The sequence below is a fragment of the Mustela erminea genome, chromosome 14, assembly GCF_009829155.1.
Source record: "Mustela erminea isolate mMusErm1 chromosome 14, mMusErm1.Pri, whole genome shotgun sequence".
Taxonomy (NCBI): Eukaryota; Metazoa; Chordata; class Mammalia; order Carnivora; family Mustelidae; genus Mustela; species Mustela erminea.
Genome location: NC_045627.1, coordinates 41,485,837 through 41,512,241, shown reverse-complemented (window position 1 = coordinate 41,512,241; position 26,405 = coordinate 41,485,837). Strand labels below are relative to the sequence as shown.

Genomic DNA, 26,405 nt, shown 5'->3' with positions numbered 1-26,405 from the left:
CGCTGGTTCAGAGCAAGGCTGGGTGTCTGCTAATGTTGAATACATTTCAGCTTTTCTATGGTAAGACCTTAATTTCAGAGATTTATAACCAGCGTAAATCTGCCTGGAACAGAAGCCTGACACAAAATTACTTTGCCCAGTAGCAATTTTTTTAAAGTTTTGGACTAAGTGCCTTTTATTCAACTTTACAACCAAAAAAAAAATAAAACCAAGCAAAGCACCATAAGAACTATCTTTCGACTACAAAAATTGAAACACATACACACACGTGTGTGCAGGTATGCACACAAATGCGTGCTTTCAGAGTTCGTGCTGTTTTCTCTAGGCTTCTAGTGGAATAGGGGCCATGCCTCAGTGCAAGTGCCAAAAAGGGAGGAGAGGGGTAGAAAAATGTGCAGTGAGAAGATGCATCTTCCCATAACAGATGGGCTCGGGCCTTTATGTGAAATCGTCACCCACATATAACATCCCAGCAGTCACGGCCACTTTGTTCAGTAAAGGGTCTATGATTGAGGGTGCATTCGTAATACTTCAAGAGGACTCAGCCAGGAGAATGCCATGAGCCCACAGGTCCCTAACCCATGCGAGGGACGACCTGAACAGAGGCAACAGGCAGTGAAGAGGCGGAGCCACAATTTAAAAAAGAAACAACTTTCAGATCATTGAAAAACAACTGAGAGGACAAGGCCCCACTCCAAGTGCATATACATGCTGACTTACATCATCATCATCATAAACCCACAAGGTAGCTACTACTGTTTTCCTGCAGATGGAAAAACACACACGGGTTAAATAAATTACCCCAAATCATACAGCTAGCAGGTGATGGGGCCAGAACTGGAAACCCGGCAGCTCCCCAGTTCATGTTGTTCTCATTTGTGCCAAAGTACTCTCTCCAGATAGTGCTGTCATTATTTCGTCCCAAGACCCATGAATTACGGTAAGAATGATAACCTCAATAGGAATAATGACTGGTATGGATGTCAAACATAGTATGTCATGTACTTTAAATACCCTTTATATCCATGAGCTTGATCTTCACAACACTCCTCTGAGGAGGGTACTTTTATCATCCCCTCACTACACAGATGAGAAAACTGAGATGTAGAGGTTATGCAAATTGCCCAAGGTCACAAAGTTATTAAAGAGGGGACTGGAATTCACATCCCATCTGCCAAACTCCAAAACCAATTACCTATTCCCAATGCTCACATCTCAAACAACCTCTGTGACTTCTCAGCAGAGGGCATGCAGGGCCTTTGTGCTAGGAATTTCCTATTCTAACTCCTCTCCCGTGTTCTGAACACAGACCCCCAATTTCAGAAAGACTTCCTGCTCTCCTGTATATGTCGTTTTAAAACCTACTCCATTCCTTTATGCAACATGCTCTCCCTCACTGGGGATTTCCTAAGCATGCCTTAGTTATTCCAACATTGTACCACACTTGACATTTACTCTATCTCAGGTTTCCATCTCTCCTTGTCAATGCCAAAGTCCCAGGAGGTATGGAAGCCTGTACTGGGATAGAGTCCAGCAGTCTGGCTGCAATTCCAACTCTGATACTAGCCAGCTACATGACCTTGGGCAAGTTAGTTCTCTGGACCTCAATTTCTGCATCTGTAAAATGGGCATTCTATGAATATGTACTTCACAGGTTTCTGTGAAGATTTAAAAAGATGATCTGTGTGAAGGACTTAAGAGAGCACCTGGCACATACTTAGGATTCAATCAATAGTTTTTTTTAAGCTTTTGTTTATTTGAGAGAGAGAAAGCAAGCAAGCAAAAGCTGGGCTGGGAGGGAGGGGTGGAGGAAAGGCAGAAGCAGACCCCCACATGCTGAGCAGGAAGCCCAATGCAGGGCTCCATCCCAGGACCCTGGGATCATATCCTGAGCTGAAGGCAGATGCTTAACTGCCCCAATCGATATTTGTTTTAGTTGATGGTGGTAATTTTGGAAATACCTTAGGTCCTAGCTAACTAACCTCTACTTCCAGATAACCCCTGGTTGAATCCACTGAACATCTGACAGTCAGAGTCAACTAAACACACCATTTTCAGACACCTGGGTGGCTCAGTTGGTTATGCTTTCAACTCTTGATTTCGGCTCAGGTGACGATCTTAGGGTTGTGAGATCGAGCCCCCCCTTCCCTACTGAGCTCTGTACTAGGTGTAGAGCCTGTTTGGGATTCTTTCTCCTTCTAACTCTACTCCTCCCTGCTGGCACTCTTTCTCTCTCTCTCTCTAAAGTAAAATAAATAAAAAGTAAAAATAAAACCCCACTTTCTTCCTATTGCTCACTGGCTCAAAATCTGCCTATCATGCCGTGGATGAAGTTCCAATACTCACTACTGAACACTGGGTCACATCAGTGGTGGCAGTGACCACAGGATTTCCCTGTAACTTTCAGGGTAAAGTTCAGTCTCCTCTGCAGGACTTGAAGGTCTTCTGAAAGCTTCCCCCTTTTCCCTGAATTTCTCTTGTTTCTCCAAACAAGACTCCCCCTCGAGGCCAGGGAACAGTGGTCACTGCATCAATGAGTCTCACTGCCCTCACCTTGTGCCACTGCTAGTGACTGTCCTTCTCAGGTCAGCTTGTCATTCCCACCTCCGTCTCTACACCAAGTCCTACCTCAGCGGGGCTTCTTAAGCCTCATTGTGCATCAGAATCACTGGGGACATGTTCAAACTCAGAGGTGCCTGGTAGGTCTGGGCTGAGGCACAGGCATCCTTGGTTCTGATAACTTCCCAGGTAATTCTGATGGGCAGTCAAAAGGTGCACGTGTCCTCATGACACCTAGAAGCTCGGTCGCCTCTGCATTCAAGTTAATGTTGAGCCCTGCTCTACTATTCGACATTTCACACAAGTGTTCCCTGCCTCCCCAACTGGACCGGAGACCATCTGAGGGCAGGAAATCAGGCCACCATGTTGATAAATACCTGGGCCCATGTTGTACCCCCTCCCCTGAGGTAGTCACACACGTTTTCGATATGGGTGTTAGTCTTGATGCGCTGGAAAACAAAATTTCATGGCAGTTGGAGATGAATAACACATGTTTTGGTATCGATCTCTGTGCCCAGCACCCATGGAGCACTGGATAACCACCCCATGGGAGCACAGCCGGCCAACAGCAGGTGCTCGGTAGCTACAGGAAGGCTGTTGGAGTAACCAGGTCATCTTTAAGAAGCAATGTCCATACTGTCCCACATGTACACTATATAAACATCACCAGTAATGTAATTCCTACACAAGAGTCCCATTCAATGAACGCTTCCTGAGCACCAGTGGCCAGGATGCTGGAAAAAAAAGGGCCACCTTGACGTTCAATGGCAGCAGTTCTGAATTCTTAACAGGCACCTGTGATGACCAGTCATAATCTGAATGTCTATGCTGCTCCGTCCCTCCCCACCGGGGCTTTACACTTCCACCAGTCCCAGCTCTCCAACGGGGGCTCCGAAGCAAGGCAAAAGAGCCATTTAACCCGATGAGCTCCTTAGGCTTCCCTGAATCTTCAAAAACAGGCAGTGCTTTAAAGGTTAAGAAGTTATCGGTGATCCCTTAGGCCCCTCAGAAGCAAATCAATCCAGGACCAGTGAGTTGGGCCAGGGGATCAGCCTGATCCCTGGGCAGACACTTCCCTCCACGCTGGCCACAAGTGCCAGAGGCAGAACTTCAAGATGAGTCTGTGATCCATTATCAGCTGCTATTACCATCCTACCATAGCTGAAAGAAAGAGGCCATTACACATAATACATAAAATAACATTTAGTAAGGAAATCTGGATAATTACTTAGTAAAAAGGACATTGAGCCAGGTTCTAAGCCATTGCCCTGAATTGGGAATGGCATTACTTATGTCTTAAGTTAAATTGAGTAAAACTTCCTAAGCACTCCCTTAAAGAACACCTGTAAGTAATGAGTTGGCCTATCTCATCCATCCTGCTTTGTGCCGCAGTCCTGAAGAGTAGACGGAGATTACTGGTCCCCCACGACCCACCGCTATCTGGCCTGGGCCAGTTCAAGGGGACAAGCTCATCCAGGCCCCCAGTGGAATTAGGGTCCCTCTGGTGTGCACTGGAGTTGGCATAGACAGAGAAAAGCCAAAGCGTTCAACCGATAATGTATTTTCTTTCCTTTGCTGCAATTGATGGACATTAAAACGTATTCAAAATTAGAGCAGACAGAATACAATGAGTGAGTGTGCTATACGGAATCAGAGATCATTACAGCTTATTGTCTTCCAGTAATACCCACACTCACCAGAACCCGGTGATCATCACCATCACTGGAATGCCTTCTGGGTACCTAGTGCAGGTAAACGGATCTCATCCACCCATGACTTCCAATATCACCTACACACTGACAGACTCCCATATTTTTATTCCCAGGCTTGACTGCTTCCCAGAGGAGCCTCCCAATTCAGCTGCCTTCCTGACATTGCCACTTGGATGGCCAAGAGGTACTTCAAATTTAACAGGTCCAGAACTTGACTCGTGATTAACCCAAACCTGGTCATTCATGCCAACGAGGGGCACCTGCATTCTTCCTACTGTCCCTCTGTGTCTCTCACAGGGCCCTTCTCACCAGCAGTTCCTTTTAATCCGTCCTTCTAAACACCCAGAATGTGACCATGCCTCATCATCCTCACGGCAAGCACTCTAATCCATACCAACCCAAACTCAAGTTCGACAGGTGCAACTTCAGCTTCCCTGCTGGTTCCTCTGCGCTCCATCGCCACCGTGATCAGTGTGAGATCTAACTCAAAATTCTGCTCAGTGCCTTTCAGGGGCTTCTCTTCTTATACAGAATAAAGTCCCCAATCCTGGCCAGAGCCTACAGGTCCCTGCGTGACCCAGCCTGTGGAAAAGCGCCTGCCTTCCTGCCCACCTCTCCAAACAGGAGCCTGGCAAGTTCCCACCCCAAGCCTTTGCATGGGCCAGCAGGCCATTCACCCCTCACCTCCTCCAGGTCTCTGCTGAGACACCGCTCATCAGAGAGACTTTCCCTGAGCTCCCGTTATGAATCTCATCCACCCGCTTCTTGCTCTCTAGTCCCCTCACCATGCTCTACCTGCCCTCCTCCCCCTTAATGCTCCTTACAGAGATGCGCACGGTTAGCGTGTCTCTCCAACGCGGGACAAGGTAAGCTGTGGGAGGGCACATTTGATTTCTGGTTGGTTTTTGTTGTTGTTGTTGTGTTTTGTTTTGTTTTGTTTTTTTCCGTTTTAGTCACTGTTGTCTGCCAACATCTAGAACATAATAGGTGCTCAGGAACTATTTGTCGAAGGTATAAATGAGAATGCACAGTGTTAACACTCACCCAATGTTAACTGCTCTGCTGTGAAGAGGCTGTGCCTCCATTTGGGGTCAGCTCCCGACATGAAAGTCAGTATTCTTTCATTATGTGACTCCACCACTTCAAGTTAACCAAGCACACTCGTACGCTTTTATAGCATTTTATAGTTTGTAAAGCACTTTCACGTATAATTATCTTGATTTTAAACGCTTCTCACCATGACTGTCCAAGTAGTTCAGACAGGGAAAAACAGTAAGAAGGGGCTGGCATCCCGCCTAGGCCCCTTGCTCCTCAGCCCCACATCCCTGCCTCATACACACAACCTCCCTGCTTGGGGGAGACGCTGGCAGCACCGGGCGGGAAGGGAAGAGGATTCACAGGATTCACAGGGCTCAGCCTGCACCAGGACATGAACAGACATGTGCAGGGTTTAAGGATGACAAGTTAAACGTGCAGGTAAAATGCTCCCAGCAGTGGCACTTCTGGAGAAATAGGATACTGGTAGGAACAGACCACTCACCCCACATCCTACTCCACTGCCATGCACACCAACCCTTCAGAAAGTTCTGGAACAGAAGCTGAGAGGATACAAAGAGTTAAGGTCAGAACAAGAGCTGAATCCTGGCTGCTGCCCATGAGAATAAAAAGAGAGGGGTGTGTGTGTGTGTGTGTGTGTGTGTGTGTGTGTATATATATATATATATATATATATATATATATATATATATATATATATATATATATATATATTTTTTTTAAGTAAAAAGGCCTGGCCCCACCCTTGACTAATTAAAACAGGAGCCAGTAGAACTCGAACACTGGCATCTTATTTCAAGCTCCTTAGGTGATTATAATGGCAGCTATTGATGCCAACCCCTGGTATAGGGCTTAACCATTGTAAAGGGCTTTCTTTCAAATTATCTCCTTTAATCATTCTCTAGGTGGGGCAAGCAAGTTAGGGGAAAAGAAACAGATTCAGAGAGATGGACTGACTCACAGTCCCCCAGTTAGCTAATAAAAGACAAACCTGGGGCCAAGCCTGGTTCAAGAAATGAGCAGTGAAGTCTGAAGCAATGCTCCCCAGACTTAGAGGATGAACAGATCACCTGGGGATCTTGTTCAAACACTGATTCTGCTTCAGGAGATCTGGAGTGGAGCCCAGGAAAATGCATTTCTAATAAGCTCCCAAGAGCTACTGACGATCTATGGACCACACTTTTGGTAGCAAAGACCAAACAGACACACCTCAATAGTGACTAAATGGAATCCATTGCTCTTTCCCCATGCGGGGAAGGCCAGGAACATTTCAACAGCTTCCCGACAGCTTTCCCAGTCCCAACAGTTTCTCAGTTTCTCTACTACACTATGTAAGCTCTATACCACAACCAACCCTCCCAGTGTCTGCCTGGTACACCAAGTCAATCTTGCCACATTCTATGAAGCATTACACAGACCCACTCACCATCACCACCACCACCCCCCACACACACACACCCCAAAACTACCAAGGTCTAAATGACTTCCTGACCTGTGTACCACTCTCCAAACAATGTCTTCTGTCCACTCAGAGAACACTGGTGTTAGAGTCCCATAGCAGCAGCAAAGATGGCCCTTGCCATCATTTGTCAGGCTGGAACTGATTACACCTGACACCACTCCATTCCCCAATATTACTCCTTTATTATTCAGGGCAGGGTACACTATTCCTGAGGTCATTTTTAAATGTTTTGTGTGCCTTTTAAATATCAGCTGCCACATCTATAGAAAGACTTCAAATGACTGTCTAAGATATTCCATTTTAGCCTTAAATCTTTAAATATACTTATGAATTTTTGACTTTAACAGATTGCCTAATGTCTCTTCCTTCATAATGGAAATAGATCGCAGGGAATCCTCATTAACTCTATCTCCTTGGGGCCCTCTCCTTGGGATGGCCTTACATCTCAAGATTCAGCCTCACAGTTGCTCACCGTGAAATGTACTTGGGTTTCTGGTCCTTGGACCTAAGCATGGACCTGGGCCAGTCTACATCAAAGCACAAGGCAGCCATGCTTCTGCTTACCTACAATAGATTTTTCTCCCACGAGCCTTTGAGCCACCAACAACTGCAACCTCCAAGCAGCTAAATTTGAATTACCCTCCAGGTTCCAGTCTCAAAGCCTTGGTCTTCCCCACCCAACACAGCCCTCCTTGTGGAATCTCTGCAGTTCTTTGTTTCAACCAAGCACTTTAGCAACTAATTAAAACACAACCATATCATAGAAAAGTCTTGTCTCCCCAGCCGGGGATGGTATGGCCCCTATCAGATCCCTTCACAGTCTGGTTTGATGCTGTGCGCAAGCAAATGTTCAGCACCCAAATGCCGATCAACTTTGAGAGCTGACAGTGGCTATGGTCAGTACCAACACCCCACCACCACACGTCTAGCTCTGATCAAGCAAGTTACCAGTCTAAGAACGCCCTGGCACAACCAGCAAACCTCACCGTTGTTCTCTGCTGCTGCCAAGTCCCTTCCCTCTCTACCTAAGAATGACTTCATACCTAAATTTGATCCAGGAAAAAAAAATAGAGCAATCCAAATTTTTCCAGCGCAACATCACTGACACCACAAGCAAGCAAGCAAGGAGAGGCAACTCAAGACAGTAATAACCTCTAATCAAAAAAAGAAGAGGAATTCCTTCCATGTGTGCTATCATGCAAATCTTCCCGACCAAGGAAGTAACGGAAGGGGAAGAATACCATTTTTTTCCCCTAAAAGCTTGATAAAGGAAAGAGGATTTCTAGTATTCCCAAGAGGGATCTTCATTTTTAGGTTTAAACCTAAGGAAATCTGGCTTATTGTATTTACCCCCAACACCTGTTTCTGAGGTTACGTCACTTGCTAACATTTCAGTGCCTTACCCACGCTTCAGTGCCATAACCACGTTATGACGCTTCCTGAATGGAGGCTGATTTGGTCTCAGCTTCTCACACCTCCACAAACCCCCATCAAAGGGGTGTTTCTGTTTCAGGCCACTTAACATATATAATTCCCACCCTTTCTCAGGAAGTTCATGTTTAGATGCTTCTATTTATAACTATTGATCTTTCTGGTACTGTCTAACTTCCTGTGCCACAGTTAGGGAAGAGGGAAAGGGAATTCCCAAACAAATGGGGAGTGGGGCATTTTTTAAAAAAAATTCTAAACCATACTGCCACAGAAAAACCCATTTTTATCCTAATATTTACTTGTCTGCATCTCGTCTAAGTTCCCCTTAGTGTTTACTAAAATCTTGACAAGTGGACCTTTCATTTCCTATCCCTCTACTGAGATCATATTAAATATCCACCCCAAAATGAGCAGCATATGATGTTGCAAATACACGTATACGGATGACCCAGCTGCTATTGGTACATTTGAAGTATGACATCTCTACTCCTCTGTCATCAAGCAGAAGTAATTAAGAATAATCAAGTGGGTGTTAATTGGATATAATGAAACAATCTCCAGTCAGCCCGAGCCTACTATTTGCTTCCTACTAATAATTATGAACACTAAACACTCGTGCTAATCTCCTTCTTCTTACAGAAGCCAAACAGAGATACAGTATTTACTCAGCTAATGGCTTGTTTTGTCTGCAATTTAGTCTGTTTTAAAGCTAGGAAACTCATAATTTGCCAAGCTGTCACCAGCTGCTGGGCCCAGACCAGGGGATGCAGGATTCTTAGTGACAACAGTTCAGGGTATGTCATCTGAGAGGAGAGGGCGGATATGAATTAAGCTGACCTCCAGTTGCAGCCATACCTAGACAGATCTATGCCAAAAAAAAAAAAAAAAAAAAAAAAAAAAAAAACAAAGTTCTAAGTCTACATTCGTCAGAAGTACTTGTAGACCCTGCACTCATTATTGCCCAGGACTTCATGAAACAGAAGAGTTTCCACACGTAACTGTCCGGAGGTCTCTGTTCTCCTTGGAACCATCTCCAGAGGCCTCTGCCACTACAGAGCTGGGGACTGGCCTTTGATCATATTACTTCAGGAGCGTCTTGGCTGTCAGATGACTATTACACAGTAGCGAACTGAAAGTGTCTTATAGAGAGTGACCATTAGAAACATATTACTGGCCATTAAGCAGATGGTTAGATGTTTTTAAAGAGCTCTTACATAGTAATAGAATCAGAGTCGCTGACTATATGTATTACTCTCCCAAGAAAGTGGAAAAAAGAAAAAGACTGAGTGTTTGTTCCAGAGGTGGTTAACTTCACTCTCTCAGGGTCACCAGGAGATCACACATAGACTAAAACTGGCAGCTAATGAAAGGATTCTAGAACAGTCTTCTGAACAATCTGATTAAATCCCTTCCTTATCAGAACTCAGGTGGGATTCCAAATCAAGATCCTTGCCTAGCAGAATCAGAATTTTAAAACAAAGATGCATCTAAACCATATGTTTGCAAACTTTTCCTATAAGGGGTCAGAGAGTACATATTTTAGACCTTACAGACCACAAAGCACATGTCACAACTACTCAGATCTGAAGTTATGATGTGGAAGTGGAAGTAGCCACAGATGCTAGTAAATGAGTTGCCATGGCTGTTTGACAATAAAACTTTATAAGTACAGAAGGCTGCAGGATTTGACCTATAGGTCATTTTTTTTTTTAAAGACTTTATTTATTTATTTGACAGAGAGAGATCACAAGTAGGCAGAGAGGCAGGCAGAGAGAGAGAGAAGAGGAAGCAGGCTCCCTAATGAGCAGAGAGCCCGATGTGGGGCTCAATCCCAGGACCCTGAGATCATGACCTGAGCCGAAGGCAGAGGCTTAACCCACTGAGCCACCCAGGCGCCCTTAGGTCACATATTTTTGACAACACCTGAGTTGGACCACACTGAAACCTGCTTTTCCACTAACACACACTTCTGTGTGAAGTTTTATCTTCATTTGTGGATGGAACTATAACGAATAGGGGTCAACACCCTTCTGCTCAGCAAGTATTATTATAGGACTGCATAGTATTTTACTATTATTTATATATTTATGTGCATATAGAAATATGTTAAACATTATGTATTACATATTATGTATGAATATTCACATATAAATCCCCTCTGCTTCTTTTGTTCATAACTTGAAACACTGAGTTTTCTTAAAGATAAACCACCTGTAATTATTTGGTAAACAAAACCTGTCCATTCCAGGTCCACTATCAAATAGGAGTACATAACTTAAAACAAAACTGTACCCTGGATACAGCAAATCTGAAAGGATTTTATTGACCTTCAAGGGAAAGTGGAAAGACACAATGACCTAGGGGATGAAGGACCCTAATGTTTCAATAACTAGATAACTGTGAGTCCTCAGACACATTATTTAACCCCTCTAAGCTTTGGTTGCCTCTGAAAAAAATGAAAGAGTTATATCAAAGGATGGCTAGAGTCACCTCAAGCTTTCATATTCTCTGATCAGTGGACAGAAAATAGCTTAATTAGCTCACTTGATTACAGGATGATATTAACGAGGCCAAAGGAGCAAGTTAAATAGCCATGCAAGGCTAGCTAGTTTTAAATAGAGCAAAACACTGTCACACAGGTTATAACTCAACTTGCTTGACTAACAGGGCATGGCTAGTTCAGTCCTCCTCAAATCAATAACACAGACAATACATGATAACAATAAGCCAGAAATAGCTTTATGTAAAAGTATCCTTAATATTGTTCTAGAACTATGACTACTAGACTGGACAACCAGGTATTTCACCCTGCTTCTTTTCAAGGATGTGGTGAAGAACCATGTCTTTCCAGTGTGTCCTGGGCCAGTCCATGGTCCTACCATGCATGACCTGAGTTCAGGGTACGCCACGTTTCATTCACTATGGAAGTCAGACAAGACGTGGACTCATCTGCACACTGCTTAACAAGACAGATCTAGTGATCACATGCTTGGGAGTCAGGCAATGCCAAAGTACTGGGCAAGTTCCTAAATAATTATGCTCCATTTCTATACTTCTCTTATTCTGGATTGGTAGCCATTTGCACACCCCGTCAACAAATAGAAATGGTCTCCTGGTTGCCACATTCTGGTATGTAGAGGAGAACAAAGCTACAGCTTCAAGGAGGCAGGAAAACCAAATTACACATAATATCACCATGGTTTTTTTCTTCTTTGTCCAGGTCTTTATTCTCTCACTATTTCCCAGTTCACCTTGGAGAGTACAACCATCTATCTTCCAGGTCTTAGATGTATTTGCTCCGCTATTCAGCAAACATTCACTGAACGACTTCTATGTGCCGGGTAGTATTCCAGACAAGTGGGAACCAAGGGTGGCCAAGATTTGGTCACTGCTCCAGTAGAGCTGAAGAGTCATTTGGGTTTTTTGTTTGTTTGTTTTTTGGTTTTTTGAAGAGGAATGCCCTAGGCATATATGCTTCTACTGTATCTATGATAAGTACCTCAAGTGTAGAAAAAAGTACAACTTATCTGAAATTCAACATTTTTATTACTTTTTTACATACTCAGTCCCAACTTACTAAACACCAGATAGCCACCAAACAATCTGATGACTTTGGAGGTTGAAAAAAAACAAAATTAAATTGACCCTGTCTTCAAAGAGCTTACAGCTTAGATGACTCTTCCATGGGCTACTTCAGGTTAGTGAAAACCAAAGTTTTAGTATCAATTTTATTTCCATAGGTTCTGTGAGGCTGACTGTAATCACAGGGATGGCTACATCGAGAGCTCCTAACTGGGCCTACTTAGATACATCCAATAGTTGCCTAACATACTATACTTGAGCTCAAAGGGTCCACAGGGACCTTCTAACATTTTACTGATAAAAATATGAAACCTGGGAAAGTGAAGTCACTTGTCCAAAGTCACACAACTAGTAGGTAAAATTAAGCTCTAAGAGGATCAAGTCCAAAGCGGGCTTACTAGGCCTACCTCCAAAGTTAGCCAACATATTCACAAAATGGGTCTGCCAGATCCATCAGTTGAATAAATGGAAACAGGACGTTGCGGTAGCATCACTGCATAAGGAAGTTTGGTGATGCTCTAAGAAGGCTTGGGTAGACCTGATGTCCTCTCCAGATCTTCTGACCTCATGATTTCCATGATATTAAATGTCCCTTCTGACTCCCAAACCCTACAGTACAAACATTACTCCACTACTTTGGAAAACTAGACAGCCTACTAGAAGAAAGCATAAGTGGGTGGAGGTCATGTCATTACAATCAGGCTCTGCCTTACTCCTTTAAGCAGCCATGGTCAGGTTCATTTAATAATGGAATCCAGAAGCTTCTAATACTCCCGGCTCCAGGTCTAGACACAAACCTATGCATGATCTCTCATCCAAGTCCTACTGGATTCTGACCTTCTTCTTGGTTCTCCACCTGCTGCCTTTCCTAGACCACAGCACTTGTTACCTGGTGCTGTCCTCCCATTAAGACCTTAGACATAATTTCTATTATCTAGTCTCAAGAAGCCCTGAGAAAATGGCTCCTTGGATCCCACCTAGACCATAAGACCCCATCTCAGCTTACACCTCCCATGGGAATTTGTTAAAATTATCCACACTTCACATGATAGCACGCCTGCCCTGCCCCACCCACCCACCCACTCAGACACACACAGTCCTTCTAGTCACTAGCATAATGGTGGAGGGGAACTTTCACCAAACTCTATGAAATTTTCTACTAATTCAACACCACGGACCCAAAACTAAAAGCTCTTCAAATCCATTCATGAGCTTCAATGGTAGACATACAAATGCTTATGTATGTCCTATAAACTAGGAATAACCAGACTGTCAAGGTAACCAAAAGAAAAAAAAAGAAAAATCCAAAACCAGCTCATGGGAAGGTCAGAATTCCTCTAATTAACAACAAACGCCTCACAATGAATAGCTTGATGAGGACAGGGCTCTGAACTGCAATGAGATTTTTCTTCTATTTGGCGAGCAATGAAATCATTAAGGTAATAGATCACCCTTCCCGCTAACAAAATCTTTTCATGTCATCTCCTTCCATGCGCATGCAAGCAGAAGACACACATCTATTGTCTCTTACTTCTGGAAGTTGTAAGTGGAGGGAAATTGTCATCATTAAATTGAGGATAATGGTCCTCCTTCCCCACTCCCCCTTTCATTCCCTCACATTGTTCCTTAGCTCTGTCTGACACATACCTTGTAAATGTCAACACACAAGTATGTTCTGAAGACCAATGGGCAGAAAGTTCTGATTACCAGCAAAAATCCATCATGTGATACCTAATAGTCACCCCTGCAGCGAGAGGAAATGATAATTGCTTTGCTGTGCAAGGTGGAGAAGCTGACCTCAAAGTGTCTCTGGTGGGATTAACATGCAATGAAGATGGTACAGACAAAGACCACTGCTGAGCGCACCAGGGACCCCATCAGCCATCCTCACCTCCGTGGTGTGTCGTGGAGGAACATAGGCAGCTCTGATGATAGCCTCCGCTTCATCCTCCAACATATTAACCCAGGGCCTACTTCATTCAACCCCAGTGGGGAACCAGGACCCTCTGAGTGGGCCAAGATGAACCCTAGAAGGTTCCCATCCAGGACTCAGGAGGGTTCACACCAGGAAGCCGACCCCTTTGGGGAAAGACGAAGGAACAGGGCAAGTGAGCTCTGCCTAGAGAGTGCCTAGCTGGTGTACCACCATCCAAGAAGGATGTGGAGCTTTGATGCCATGGGCATGTACCTTGCGAGGTCACAGACAGAGCTCCTCCAAGCAACCAGCATGCTGAGTCAGCAAAGGGAAGGAGGTGGCTTCCCGACCTGAGGAATTCTGCAGGAGGCCTTGCTGTCCACGGGTTGTCAGGGGCTGTCATTGGGCCACAAGGACTGTTTGGCCTTGAGCATTAGTTATGTTATGTAAATTACCCTTAATGAAAGTGCGGCCTTGGTCCATAAAAACTTAACACTGCATTTATCTTCATTTGAGCTCTCCCCAGCAGCCACCACCTCCCTTTACAGACCATATTAGCTAGGCTTTCACTGCCCGTCCCTGTCCTCCACAGCCCCCATCAGGAGGGCCCCAGAAGAGGGAGAGGAGTTGGCTTACACTTAACAAGACAGATGTGCCATTGTGGAGGTGGCATCAGGCGGCCCAAGTGCACATGCTGAACGACGGAGCAGATGCAGCCCTGCCCGTCCCTCGTCCCCAGGCTCTCTTTGTGAACAGCGTTCAGATGGCGGCAGCAGATAAAACTTCATTGTGCATTCCTGAGAGTTGGGTGTCACCTCTGACTCCTCAGCAAGCATTTATGAAGTGCCTCCTGTGTACACAGCACACAGCCAAGACATCTCTTTCTGCCTCTCCATGCAGGGAACAAGCAGGCAACAGTGTCGACTCTGAGACACCCCAAGTGAGATGCCCAAAGCAAAGTTCTAGGTGCTCTGCCATTGCCACAATAGCTCCTACGCCTCAACACCTTTGAAGAAGGAATTTTTTAAAAGTAACAATTTTTTTAAGTCAGTCTGAAATCCTCAGCTGTGAGTTTTAATACAGGTTCCCAGAGTTGAAGAGGAAAAGAATTGGGCTTATGTAGGAATTGGGAGGAGAGGAAGTTTGGGTCTGGCTTGCCTTGCACGCCGTCTTCATAATTATCAAACATTTTAAAAGCTAAACGCCTTACTGCTGCCTATTAAAACCTTCCACGGACTGATGCTGCCCATCTGCCAGGCTCAACTCTGTCCCTGCCCTTCATTCCCCGATGGACACACAGGCCTCTTCCCGATGCCCCACAACCACTAAACTCTGTCCCATCAAGAGCCTTTCACAGGCTGTTCCCCTCTGCCTGCAATGTTCTTCCCTCACTCCTTTCCTAATTAGCCCTGCCTCCTTCAGCTCCCTGGGGAGAAATCCCTCATCGGGAAAACCCTTCCAAAGCACCCTAAGTCAGACTAGGTCTCACTGGGTCCTTTTCCTCCTCAGTCCCTGCCCCAACTATGATTGAACGTCTGTTTCTCAGTGATGCCCTCACCTCCCCTGGACTGGAAGCTCCATGAGGGCAGCGGCCATGTTTCCTTTTCTGGACAACCAAATCTTGAGCATCAAGCACACCGTAGGCAGCTAAAGCAATTACTGGATACACGTGCATCCATACATACACACGGATCACTTCCTCTCCAGGATGATGCAAAAAATACCAAGAAAAGAACTATGCTCACATTCGCTGAATGGGAAGAATTCAGAAACCCTAACAGTGACTGAACATTAGAAAGAGCTGCCAGGAGAAGCCAGGTAGACACTAGGTGAGAACATCTTCAAGAAGAGATCACCCCTTCCAAACAGGACAGCAGGCAAAGAGGTGAGCTGACCTTCCACACACCCGGCCATCCCCGTGGTGTCTGTCCTGCCCGCCTGACTGGTGAGTCATGGCAGTTGCATCTCATCGTCTGGTCTGGGAGCATTTCTACTCCAAGTTCAAGTTCAACCTTTATCCCCACTCCTTGTTGTGCCACTTGGCTCCTAGGAAGAAGATGGGTTTTGTTTTGTTTTCCAGGAAGCAAAATACAGGAAATGACTATAATAAAGCACTGGGTTGGCAAAGACTGGTTTTCTCAAAGTCAAGGGCTAAATGTGTTGGTTGCTCTGTCCCAAAGCCCAGGAGAGGAAAGGGTATAATCCCCAATGAAGGGATGTACTTGCAAAATTCCTCTCTCTCACCTAGATAAAAAAGGAGTTGCATATTTGAATTAGTTGGCCACAAGTTCCTGGAAAAGGAGATTATCCCAATTTGTTCACCTCACAAAGGAATTGTGTGAATCCTGTTTGACCCCTGTTTTTCCAATCTAGGGTATGAATTTAGCTAGCTTCAAAAATGTTTTAGGGCTTCCACAGAAATTTGTAAAATGTCAGCGTGAAAATTTTAATTGAGTTATTAGCAATATCTCTTCTTTGAATGACCTTTTAGTACTCCTTATAACATATCACCTCCTTTTACTACCTTCTGGCTGACAGTTTCTAATATATTCCTTCTTCCTAGATGATATCATCTGTCCTTGGGTAGAATTAACTAAAGCACTCTACATTCAGGAGCTGACATTAATCCATAGCCCCAGATTTGTAACAGCTGCTGGTATAAACACTATTTCCATATATTGGGTTTTAACAATGACTGGAAGAAAGGCATAGTGTTCGTTGGACACTGACGGCATGCACACAAAAATCAGGGTGACAAACATCATGATTTTTATTTTATTTTATTTTATTTTTTTTATTTTAATTGACTTAAACAGTATACGTGCTACACAAATCTAAGAGATATTTCTAAGTTCATGGAAATTTTGTATTTCTCTTAAGGATCACATGCACAGAAGCAACTAATCAAGAGAGGGCATTATAAGGATGAATGGCAAACAAGTTGTTTGTTCAAGTAACTTTCTGATACTCAGTAAAGGAAATGCAGAAAATACAGTCCCCTATTCTTCATAACCCAGACATTTTGCATCATTCCAAGAAATGGAAAAAGTAAATCAACATGGCTTGCGGACACAAAAAGCTCCATTCAGAGCTGAGAATCGCCAAACAGGGAAAAGATAAATAAAGCCCATCCCCCCAAAATTCCTAACTCCAGTGGCTTCTCTTAACAACCTCAAGGCACCCAAACCCCATGTCCTCATGTGAAAAAAATCAACACAAGAGCAGAAGGCCCCGGATCTCTTTTGACTCCTCCTGGTCTCCTCCCACAGACTATATTCTGTGGAAAAGAAGCACGTATACATCAGCGCAGCCAGAAGCAGTGACATCTGTAGGGACCTCACCGGCGCTTTCTATCAGCTCAACCATGTTATTTAGAATCTGAGGCGGTAATGACCATCGTGAATGCCAGACTGCTGAGGCAGGTCCCAGGGCTCGAGGTGGCTGATAATTAAAGTGTTGCTACCCTCACTGTGTGGTGAGAACCCAGTGGTGGGAAGAAGAAATTTCCAAGGGTAAAGGAATCTGTAAGCGGGGCTAGCGGAAGCAAGATTCTGCAGAAGCCAAGCGGGGGTTCAAGAGTTCCGTCCCTTTTCCTGGTGCCTCACACTCTGCACTCACTGACCCTTAGGAGAAAACGCCAACCCCCTCTTCACACCCCGATACCTTGCCTGACTCAAGTCGCAAGATGGCCATGGCCACCATATTAGGATATTGTGAAGTGCGGCCATATTGTGACAGCTCGGCAGAAAGGGGACTGAGCATTCACCTGATGACCAAAAGGTTATTGCTGCTAGTATTTCACCTGGGGAACAGGGGTGTTTCCAGATGAGTCCCAAGTTCCGGGAGAGCAGACCTAGGTCAGTGTGAGAGAACTACCTCCCTGGTCTGGATTTAAAAGGTGCCAAGCACCTAGGAGGGTTGGCTCCTCACGCTCTGGATTAAGGAAAGCAGCTACAGCACAGAAGCAAACTGCCAAGTGAGGACTCAGGAGACTGGAACAAAGCGGACAGTGTTCAGAGCCCTGAAAGGTAGCTAGCTGGTCAAGGCAGAATTAGAACCCTGGGCTCTGCAAGCTGGGACTCAACTCCTGGTACACCCTTGATCTCTCTGTGTCATCCCCATGAACTGATCCAGTCTGTCTCAGTTGTGCCAGCACAGAGAAAACAGCTTGCCCCTGGGACCCGTGGGGCTGCATCAGACATGGAAAATCCACGCAGGGGGATCATCAGCCCCTCCCCTCCAATAGAGTTCTGCTAATTGTGGAAGTTTCCGCATTTCGCTTTTACTAAGTAAGTAGTACTTTCTCCTCATGCTACCTCCAGTATTCAAAGCTTACCCATCGTATTACTCTCTAAGCCAGTTTGCCTGTTGGACTGATCTAAACCCAGTTAGTAGGTCTAATTATTTATATTCTCCAAGTAACCTATTTCATTCACTTGTTTGTCCACTCGGCTTACTGCCCATTTAGCATGAGCCCTGCACGAGATAAAAGAGCTAGAAATGCAAACAGGGTGTGGCCCATGCCCCCGTGCCACCCCTGGAGAGGGAAACATTGGAGTTCAGGGGGATGTTTCGGGGGATATCTAGTTACATCAGGAAAGCAGATGCCTCCTCTGCCCAGGCACGATGCAAGCCCCCTGCACAAGACTCCCTGTTACAGTAAGGGATTCAGGAAGCACTAACAAGAAAATCAATTTCCCTCCGCGAGGAAAGGGGACCGGAAGCCCAGCAGGTAATGAGTTCCACTAGTCCTGGCCTTGCATGATGGGAGGTTGACCTTGTGGTAAAGAATATGAACTGGAGAGTCAGACAGACATAGGTTCTCATTGCAACTCAAGCAGCCGGGGCTAACAATTCAGCCGAGGCAAGCCTCAGGTTTGCTCACCAGTAAGGTTAATAACCCATGCCCCACCCTTGTTGCAGAGCAGTTGTTCTCAGGGGTGGCCAGCAGCACCAAGATCCAAGGGAACTTACTAGAAATGCAGATTTTCAGGCACCATCCTAGACCACTAGAGTGTGAAACACTGAGGACAGGACAGCTGATTCTGACACTCTTTAAAGTCTGAAAAAGACAGATGCCTGCATTTAAAGGACTGATGCTGATTACGTGCTTCGCCAAGTGCCCAGCGCAAAGGAAGCCCACATGCATGGCAGCTGTGTCATAAAGTCCTGGGAAAGTGACGTAGAAAAGGACATGAAGGGATTGCTAATCTTTGCTAGAGGTCGGAACCCAAGTGGAACCTCAAGTGCTCCAGCAGCTTGCATTGGAAACCCCTGGGTGATTATCAAACTGCAGATCCTTAAGCCACACTTCAGGCCCAGGAATATAAACCAGGGCCCGCAGGATCTCAAACAGGCATCTCTGAGGTAAGTGCTCTTCTACTGGTTTGCTGAGGGATGGTCGGCGGGGGGGTGTGCTTCTTATTTTAATTATACACTTCTTTAGTGATCACTTATGCCTGCATCTACCTCAAGACGGTTCCCACAAGAAGCTCCCTCTCCAGCTCTTTTCTCTGCCACCATGGTACAAATTCCTCTCACTCCTCCTCCTTTCCTCCCTCCACCTCTCTCTCTCACCTTAACTTCTTCAATCTGACTTCGTCATTCGTGTCCCCATCTCTAGCCTTCTTTCCCTTCTGGTCTGTATTTCAAAATCACTTCCTGGCGGGTATTTCTAAAATATAAAATCTAAGCATGTCGCTTCGCACTTGAAAACGAAGAGAAACAGGAAGCAACCTTTGTTGCTCCCCTTACCCCAAGGGAGGTTTTATGGCACAGAATTCCAAGTCCTTAGTCTGCCCCTATCAGAACTTCCCCAGGCTGACTCGAGGCTCCACTGCACCCACTTCTCTTCAAGTATCATCAATCACCACCAGGGTCCAGTTCCTGCTCCCCTATCAGGACTTGCTCTTCCCTGGAAAGAAATGACCTTCTGCCTTTTCTTCAGAGGAGGAACCTTCTGTCCTTCCCCAAATTCCTTCATCACTGATGTGAACATGGACGTGTTTACTATTATCTTTGCCAAACCAACAAGTCTAAGAAGGAAAAGACTCATTTATGTAGAGTCTAAGCCTTGAAAAATCCCACCAAAATAAGCAGGGAGGAGTTTGGAGAGGCAGTAGTGGCCCTTCTCACTGCCCTCCACCTAACCAAAGGGCTGGGGTAACCATCACTAAAACACACAAGGATGTAAAGTGAATCTGGAGAGCTGCAACCATTGTCAAGGGGACTGGGGTGGTGGGTGGTCAAGTAGTTGATATTGGCATGTCAGAGCTTCTAGGGACATGTGGGTCTGATGCCGAGTAGTTACTCAGGATTACACTCCCTGCCTGGCTGCACAGGCCCACACCGGGATGGTGCATGGCAGCCTTGGGTTCACAGAACTGAACTGACATAAAAGATGGAAGCCAAAGTGTGAGTACAACAGTCGTGCATCTTCCCATTCATCACAGTGGGTAGAACAGGAGAACTAACCTTCTGTCTTTTACCTTCTGTCATTACAGCATACTTCTACATATTCGGTATCTACATTTCAAAGACCTCAGCTCACTGGGTGGTTTGGATCATCTGACAGCATTATTAAGAGTTGGGCCAACATTGTACAGCACAGCATTACAGGAAACGCTTTCAATTCTAGAGACAAAATACCTGAGTCTCTTTGAAACTTAACTCTGGCTTCTATTAGCAGTGTGACCTTGGGCAAGTCACTCAAAACTCTTGGGCCTCAATCTCCTCAGCTGTAGAGTTGAGTCACTGCTCCAGGTCAGACCAAAATCACAGAGTCGCTATGAGGATCATATGACTTAAGAGAAAGGAACATGCTTGGTCAATATAACTCATTTTTCACTGACCACTATGCCCCATTCAGAATTTTTATCCCACATTGTGAGGCAGGTGTCTAGAGACCTTGCCCTTTTCTAAGAGTATCTGTGACAGAACTGCCTCAAACTCCTCTTCAGCTTTTCTGTCTTTCAGAGTCTAGGCCCATGAGATCACAGCAATCTTTCTGAAAATGTTTGTTGAATGCGTAACATGCAATCATCTCCTATAATGCTTCTAGGCCAAATATGGGCTTGAACTCCTTCTTTCCTCCCTCTTTCACTTAATTAATTCTTTCTTCCTGATCTGCTTAATTCATTCCCATGTTCTCTTCATCAAAACACCTCTCAATCTCAAGGCTTATTGGGAGTGCAAGGGAAACAGTGAGTGTGGAGTCGGGAAAAAGGCCCCAGTGAGCACATGCATGGGTCTCTACAACACTTCCATAAATCCTGCCAACCGGCAGACAAAGACACAAGGAATGGTTGTTTTGTTCTAAGCACAAACATGCCACTTGGTCATTCTGTCCCTTACCTGGACTTCCCGCCTGCCATCCCTATATCAGATCTGATGTCCTAGGAGGACAGGAAAGTCCTGGTTAGTCACAGTTCTGCCACAATTCTCTCCTTACCACTACTCCCTGCTGATGACATTAGCTGGAAGACTGCCAGAGCTCAGAGAGAAAAACTCACCAAAATGATCATAAAGCCATTTAGGAAGATATGAGCATGATCAACACACTAAATAATAATTACTCACATTTGTATTCCCTGCCAATCTTTATATACGGGGTATAACTGTAACCTGCTCCAAATGAATCACCTGGTTCTAAATGCCTGAGAGTCACAGTCCTATGATTCTGACAAAGTAACCCACATATCTCATACCACGAGCTTATAACAAAGACATTGCTGTGAATTGAAACCCCAAGAACAAAGCCAATTGGAATTTTTAAACATTTACTCCAAACTTTTCATTATGGGTTATATTCTTCTCAAATATTTCATCATGCCTTTTTCCTCTCTCTGGTTTAAACCTCAATCACTAAAAGGAATGATTCGTAGGCAATAATGTAGAAACAAAAGGGGAGATTAAATACAAATTAAGCTTTCATTTGTACTGTTTTTCCAGACTGAATTAAAGTGATTGAGCTAACTTTGGTGTAAAGTAAATTTTACAGCTGTTGGAAATGATAGAATGTAAATTGGATTATACTATTTAAATATTTTACAAATAATTGAAATGGCATTCTTATAAGTTATATTCAAATATTCACGTTCAAACATAGTAGATCATGCTGACTGGCTGTAGATATATATCTTTCCTTCTGTTTGGTATTTCTTCTATTACCAAAAGGAAACTAAAAAAAAAAAAAAAAAATCACACAAAGATAGGTCAGAGGGTACCAGTTAAGATGGGAATGAAAAGGCATGATGGGATAATTTACCTTATTCAAATTAACTCGTTCTAACAGATACTTATTGATTACAGAGCACTGAGCAAGCCCCTGGATACAATAAGGAAGTAACCAGTCTTGCCCTGAAAGTGCTTACCATCTCCCAATAGGAAGGAAATTAAGCCAAATTAAATTATGCTACTTAAAGCAGAATAATGCAAATGTATACCAAACAGGAAGTGCGGGGAGAAGTTAAAGAGGGAGGGTTGAGAGAAACGATGAAAAAGGTATTTAAGGTAGGTTTTGAAGGATAGACAGAATTTCTACTAGGTAAACACTTTCAGAAGCATGTATAAAAGGCAAGAGAGGAATAAATAGCCCCAGTTCATGGGAATAAGAAAACATGGGACATGTCTGGAGAACAGAGAATAGAACAAATCAAAAGGAGCTAGGATGCCTAGAAAAGTAGTGAGAAATTTTCTCAGTCATTCACCAACATTTATTGATTATCCATGTTCCCTTAAGCTCTATGGGGGAATATAAAGAAAAATAAAGATCACTTCCCTCAAGGAATTTGCATTTTAGCAGATAAGGCCTGTAAATAAATACCAAGTAGAAAGCAAAAAGTACCACACAGAGGTAACAGATCTAGCGTCTTGTCAATTTAGTGCAGGGAAAGGTCACCACTAAGCAATGAAGAGAAGAGACTTGAAGGATGAAAAGGCAAGGATAAACACACTCATCCATCCGTCCGTCCACTCATTCACTAAAAATATCATTTATATTTACTTTCCTCCTGTCTTGGATATGGAACAAAATAATGGAAATAAAGGCGAACAAGACACAGTCTTTACCTCAAGGAACTCAGTTTGACTGCCACAAAGGATAAGGGTGAATAAGAGAATACCAGCAAGATAGGCTACTGTCAAACCCAGACAGCCTAGGATTTCGGGCACGAACAGCTCTATATTGTGAAGTTTGTGAAACCACTGATGGTGTCTGGCAGCAGCTTTCAGAAAACTGGTCTTAGTTTGAATCCCTTTCAAAGCAGAACCTGAGATGAGCACACAGATGCAGGGAGTTTATTTGGGAAATGATCCCAGAGAATAGGAGACAAAGAAGGGAGGAGGAATGTCCAATGTCAAGGTGCATTATCAAGGTCACTTCTCTGGCACCGGGGCATGACCTCTTCTGTAGCATGCCCAAGAAGCATATTAGAGTCCTCCCAGAACTGTCGTCATGAAGGACAGGTTACTGTCACCTGTAGTTCCCCAACGACTGAGGGTTACCCCTATGGGGGCCACTGGTTTCCTTCCACTTCAGACTGAACTGAGCTTGGGCACAGACTCTCAGAGCTCCAGGGAAAATCCTTGGGCAGAAAACCTCACAGAATACCATGAGGTGAGACACTGTCAGCAAGAGTCTGAGCTCTCATGAACCTGAGCATCATGACTGCAACCGTGGGTAGCCTGAGGAGTTGGGACAGGGGCCTCACAAGTGTCTGGTAGAATCAGGCAGCAGCCAGCACGCAGGGTAGGGGAGAAGAGAAAGAGCTAGAAAAAACAGCCATTGTCTAGCCTGGATAAGGGAGAGATGATGGGGACCTGAATAAAGGTGGCATGGCTGGTTAGAAGGGATGGATCCTGAAGGATGAAGCAACCGATGACCTGTGTGGAGCTGGGGAGATCCATCACAGATCCATGAGGATCTAAAGCTCCATGAGTGAGAACAAGATGGCACCACAGACAGGAGCTTAAGTGAATGAGAGGAGAGCAGCTGAGAGCAGACGATGCCCAGGAGGAAGGTGGCCATACAGGACCAGAGTTCTGGAGAGAGTGAACTGGAAATTATCAACAGAGAGACAACAGCAGTATTCACAGTGTTGCTAAAAAGACGGTATAATAAGGGTTGGGGGGAGAAGAGCTTTGAAACCCAAGAAACCTCTCTTCTTGATGAATGGGAAGGGAAGACAGATGACGAGACAGGAAAGGAGAGATCACAGTGTCTACATGAGCAGAAAGCAGACTCTCAGGAATGAGAGGCCAGTCAACAGGGTGAGATGGTGCAGAGAGGATGAAATTATAAAGGCTTAGAAGGGCCTGCTTGACGTTGGGACTGAGAAGTCACAGGAGGGCTTTCAAGAACGCAGTTCGGTAGAGAGGCAGGCTAGCTCCAGGATCTGGTTGACGAAGGTTTAAGGAATAAGGGAGAGAGAGTCAGTTCTTTTCAATAGGGATTCTTCGTCTGAATCACACAATGTGCTTCCTGTGACTCTTTTCTCATTTCTCCCAAGAGTGGTACCTAACTAGTACCTTTCTAAATGCACAGAAGTTACCATCAGGGCCCTAAACCAGGGGTCAGCAAGCTTTTCCCACGAAGAACCCCACACGGCATCTTGCGACTACTCTGCTCTGCTGCCGTAGCATCAAAGCAGGCATCAACACCACTAAAATGAATGGCATGGCTATGTGCCAATATGGTTTTATTTATGGCCACTGACATTTGGATTTCTCATATTTTTCATGTGTCAAGAATTATTCTTTTTAAAAATGACTTCAACTTTCAAAAATGTAAAAACCATTCTTAGCCCATGAACCCTACAAAAACAAATGCTGGGGCCACATTTGGCTTTCAGGTGATAGGGTAGCCCTACTGTATGACTTTAGAGTTTAGTGATCACCTCAGTTATCACCTGAAGGTGATAGATGTCTTTAGACACCTCAAATAAATGAAGAGGAGAGAAAACAATAGCATGAGACAGAGTTAGCACCAAGAATTTGTTTTTTGTTTTTGCATCGGTTTGTTTTTTGTTTTTGTTTTTGTATTTGAGACAGAGGAGGGGAGGGGAGGGGAAGAGGGAGAGAGAGAATCTCTGAACATGGACCCCAAGGCAGGGCTCGATCCCATGACCCCAAGATCATGGCCTGAGCTAAAAGAGTCAGACACTTAATCAACTGAGCTACTCAGATGCTCCTCACATCTGTTTTTAAAGAGTAGGAAAAACACATGCATCGTGACAGGCTAGGAGGAAGTTACCTTTGGAGAGGGAAAGTTGAAGCTACATAAAAAAATGGAAGGAACTGGCAGATCCACATCTTAGATGAGGGAGAAAGGGCACAAGATGAAGGAGTGAACTGGGCAAAGGAGAGGCAGATAGTGTCCTCTGAGAGGGAAGGTGAGGCGGGAAAGGCTAGAAGCAGATTACTGAGGACCTAAAATGCCAACCCAAAGAGTTCACACTTCATTAGGTGACCAATGAGGAGCTATTGAAGGTGTTTAGGCCAAGGAGTACAACCCGGGAATCAGTAATACACTGGGTCTCCCCGCTGCAGACTGAATAAATAAGCCGATACTCTGTATACATATTTACATAATGGTGGAATGAGCAGAATAGAAGCTGAAAATATGTGATAACAGACTCTCTTGCTCAGAAACCTGCTCCACCAGTGCATTCTGGGAAGACAAGATAAGACCAGCTGACATACTCAATGATAGCTAGTTCAATATATCCATATATCAATGTGCTCTTACCCTCAAGTATTTGAATATTGGCCATAGCAGGAGCCCATGACCTGGGCTTATAGCACCTTGGGGCTGGGAGTAGGGTACAGTATATTAACCAGGGCTAGGTTCCACCCCCGGCTTCATTATTCACCATCTGCGTGGTGCTAGCACAGGTAACTGAGCATCTCTGGGCCTCAGTGTCCACAGGGTCAAATGGGAATTTGAGTATCAGTCCAAGTATCCCAAAAGCTCATAACAAGGATCATTAGGATCAATAGTGGACATTAAAACACTCTAAATCTGCAACAGTCAACAGAGATATAATACTGTAGCTTAAAAAAAGAAAAAAATGGTTCCATGAGGTCACCTGTTGGAGTCACTTCTCTAGACCTTCCCCTTCTTACACACCTGAATCTTTTTTGCATTGGGCAGTAGTAAATGACTTCACCAAAACTCCTACTCTTTGATGGGGCTCTTTTTCTTGATGGTTCTTGGAGCACAGGATGTCTTTCTAGAGTTGTGGTCCTGGGGTAGTCAAGCCATTTACACAGGATGCTACTGTGGGGGTTTGGGAGCTCAGTGAGGACCTATTGGAGAGGGTGGCACGTCGGGGGGGCCTTGAAGGCCAGCTGAGATGGGAGACCCAAAGAGGAGGCAAGGCTTTCGGAGCAGTGGCCCAGGTCAAAGTACACACAACTGCTTCATTTCGGCCGAGCATCTTGGTGCCCTAGGAGCAAAAGCCCAAAAAAGCCACCAGGAGAGGCTCAGAAATATCCAGCCAACATCAGAGTCTAAGACGAAAAATGAAAATATTTGTTATCTTCCTTGTACAATTCATATTCTACTTTTGTTTTCACAGCAGAAATCCAGGAGATATAATCCTTTAATATGAACAATAATCATAGTTACCAAGAGCCACCTCTGTTGGTGAAGTGGTGAGCATCCCACCAGACTTACATTCACGTTTAT

At 44.7% G+C, this 26,405-nt stretch overlaps 1 protein-coding gene and 1 long non-coding RNA gene across 4 annotated transcripts in view; both read right to left on the bottom strand.

Annotated features, from left to right (window-relative positions):
- LRMDA (leucine rich melanocyte differentiation associated) overlaps positions 1-26,405 on the bottom strand; it is a 1,046,803-nt gene that overhangs the window by 602,040 nt on the left and 418,358 nt on the right. The gene's annotated exons all lie outside the window — the stretch shown is intronic.
- On the bottom strand, positions 2,239-15,023 carry LOC116573771. Its single transcript, XR_004278988.1, has 4 exons — positions 15,012-15,023; positions 12,898-12,901; positions 5,030-5,032; positions 2,239-4,875 (listed from the first exon to the last, which is right to left on the bottom strand). It is a non-coding gene; the product is annotated as an uncharacterized LOC116573771 (long non-coding RNA).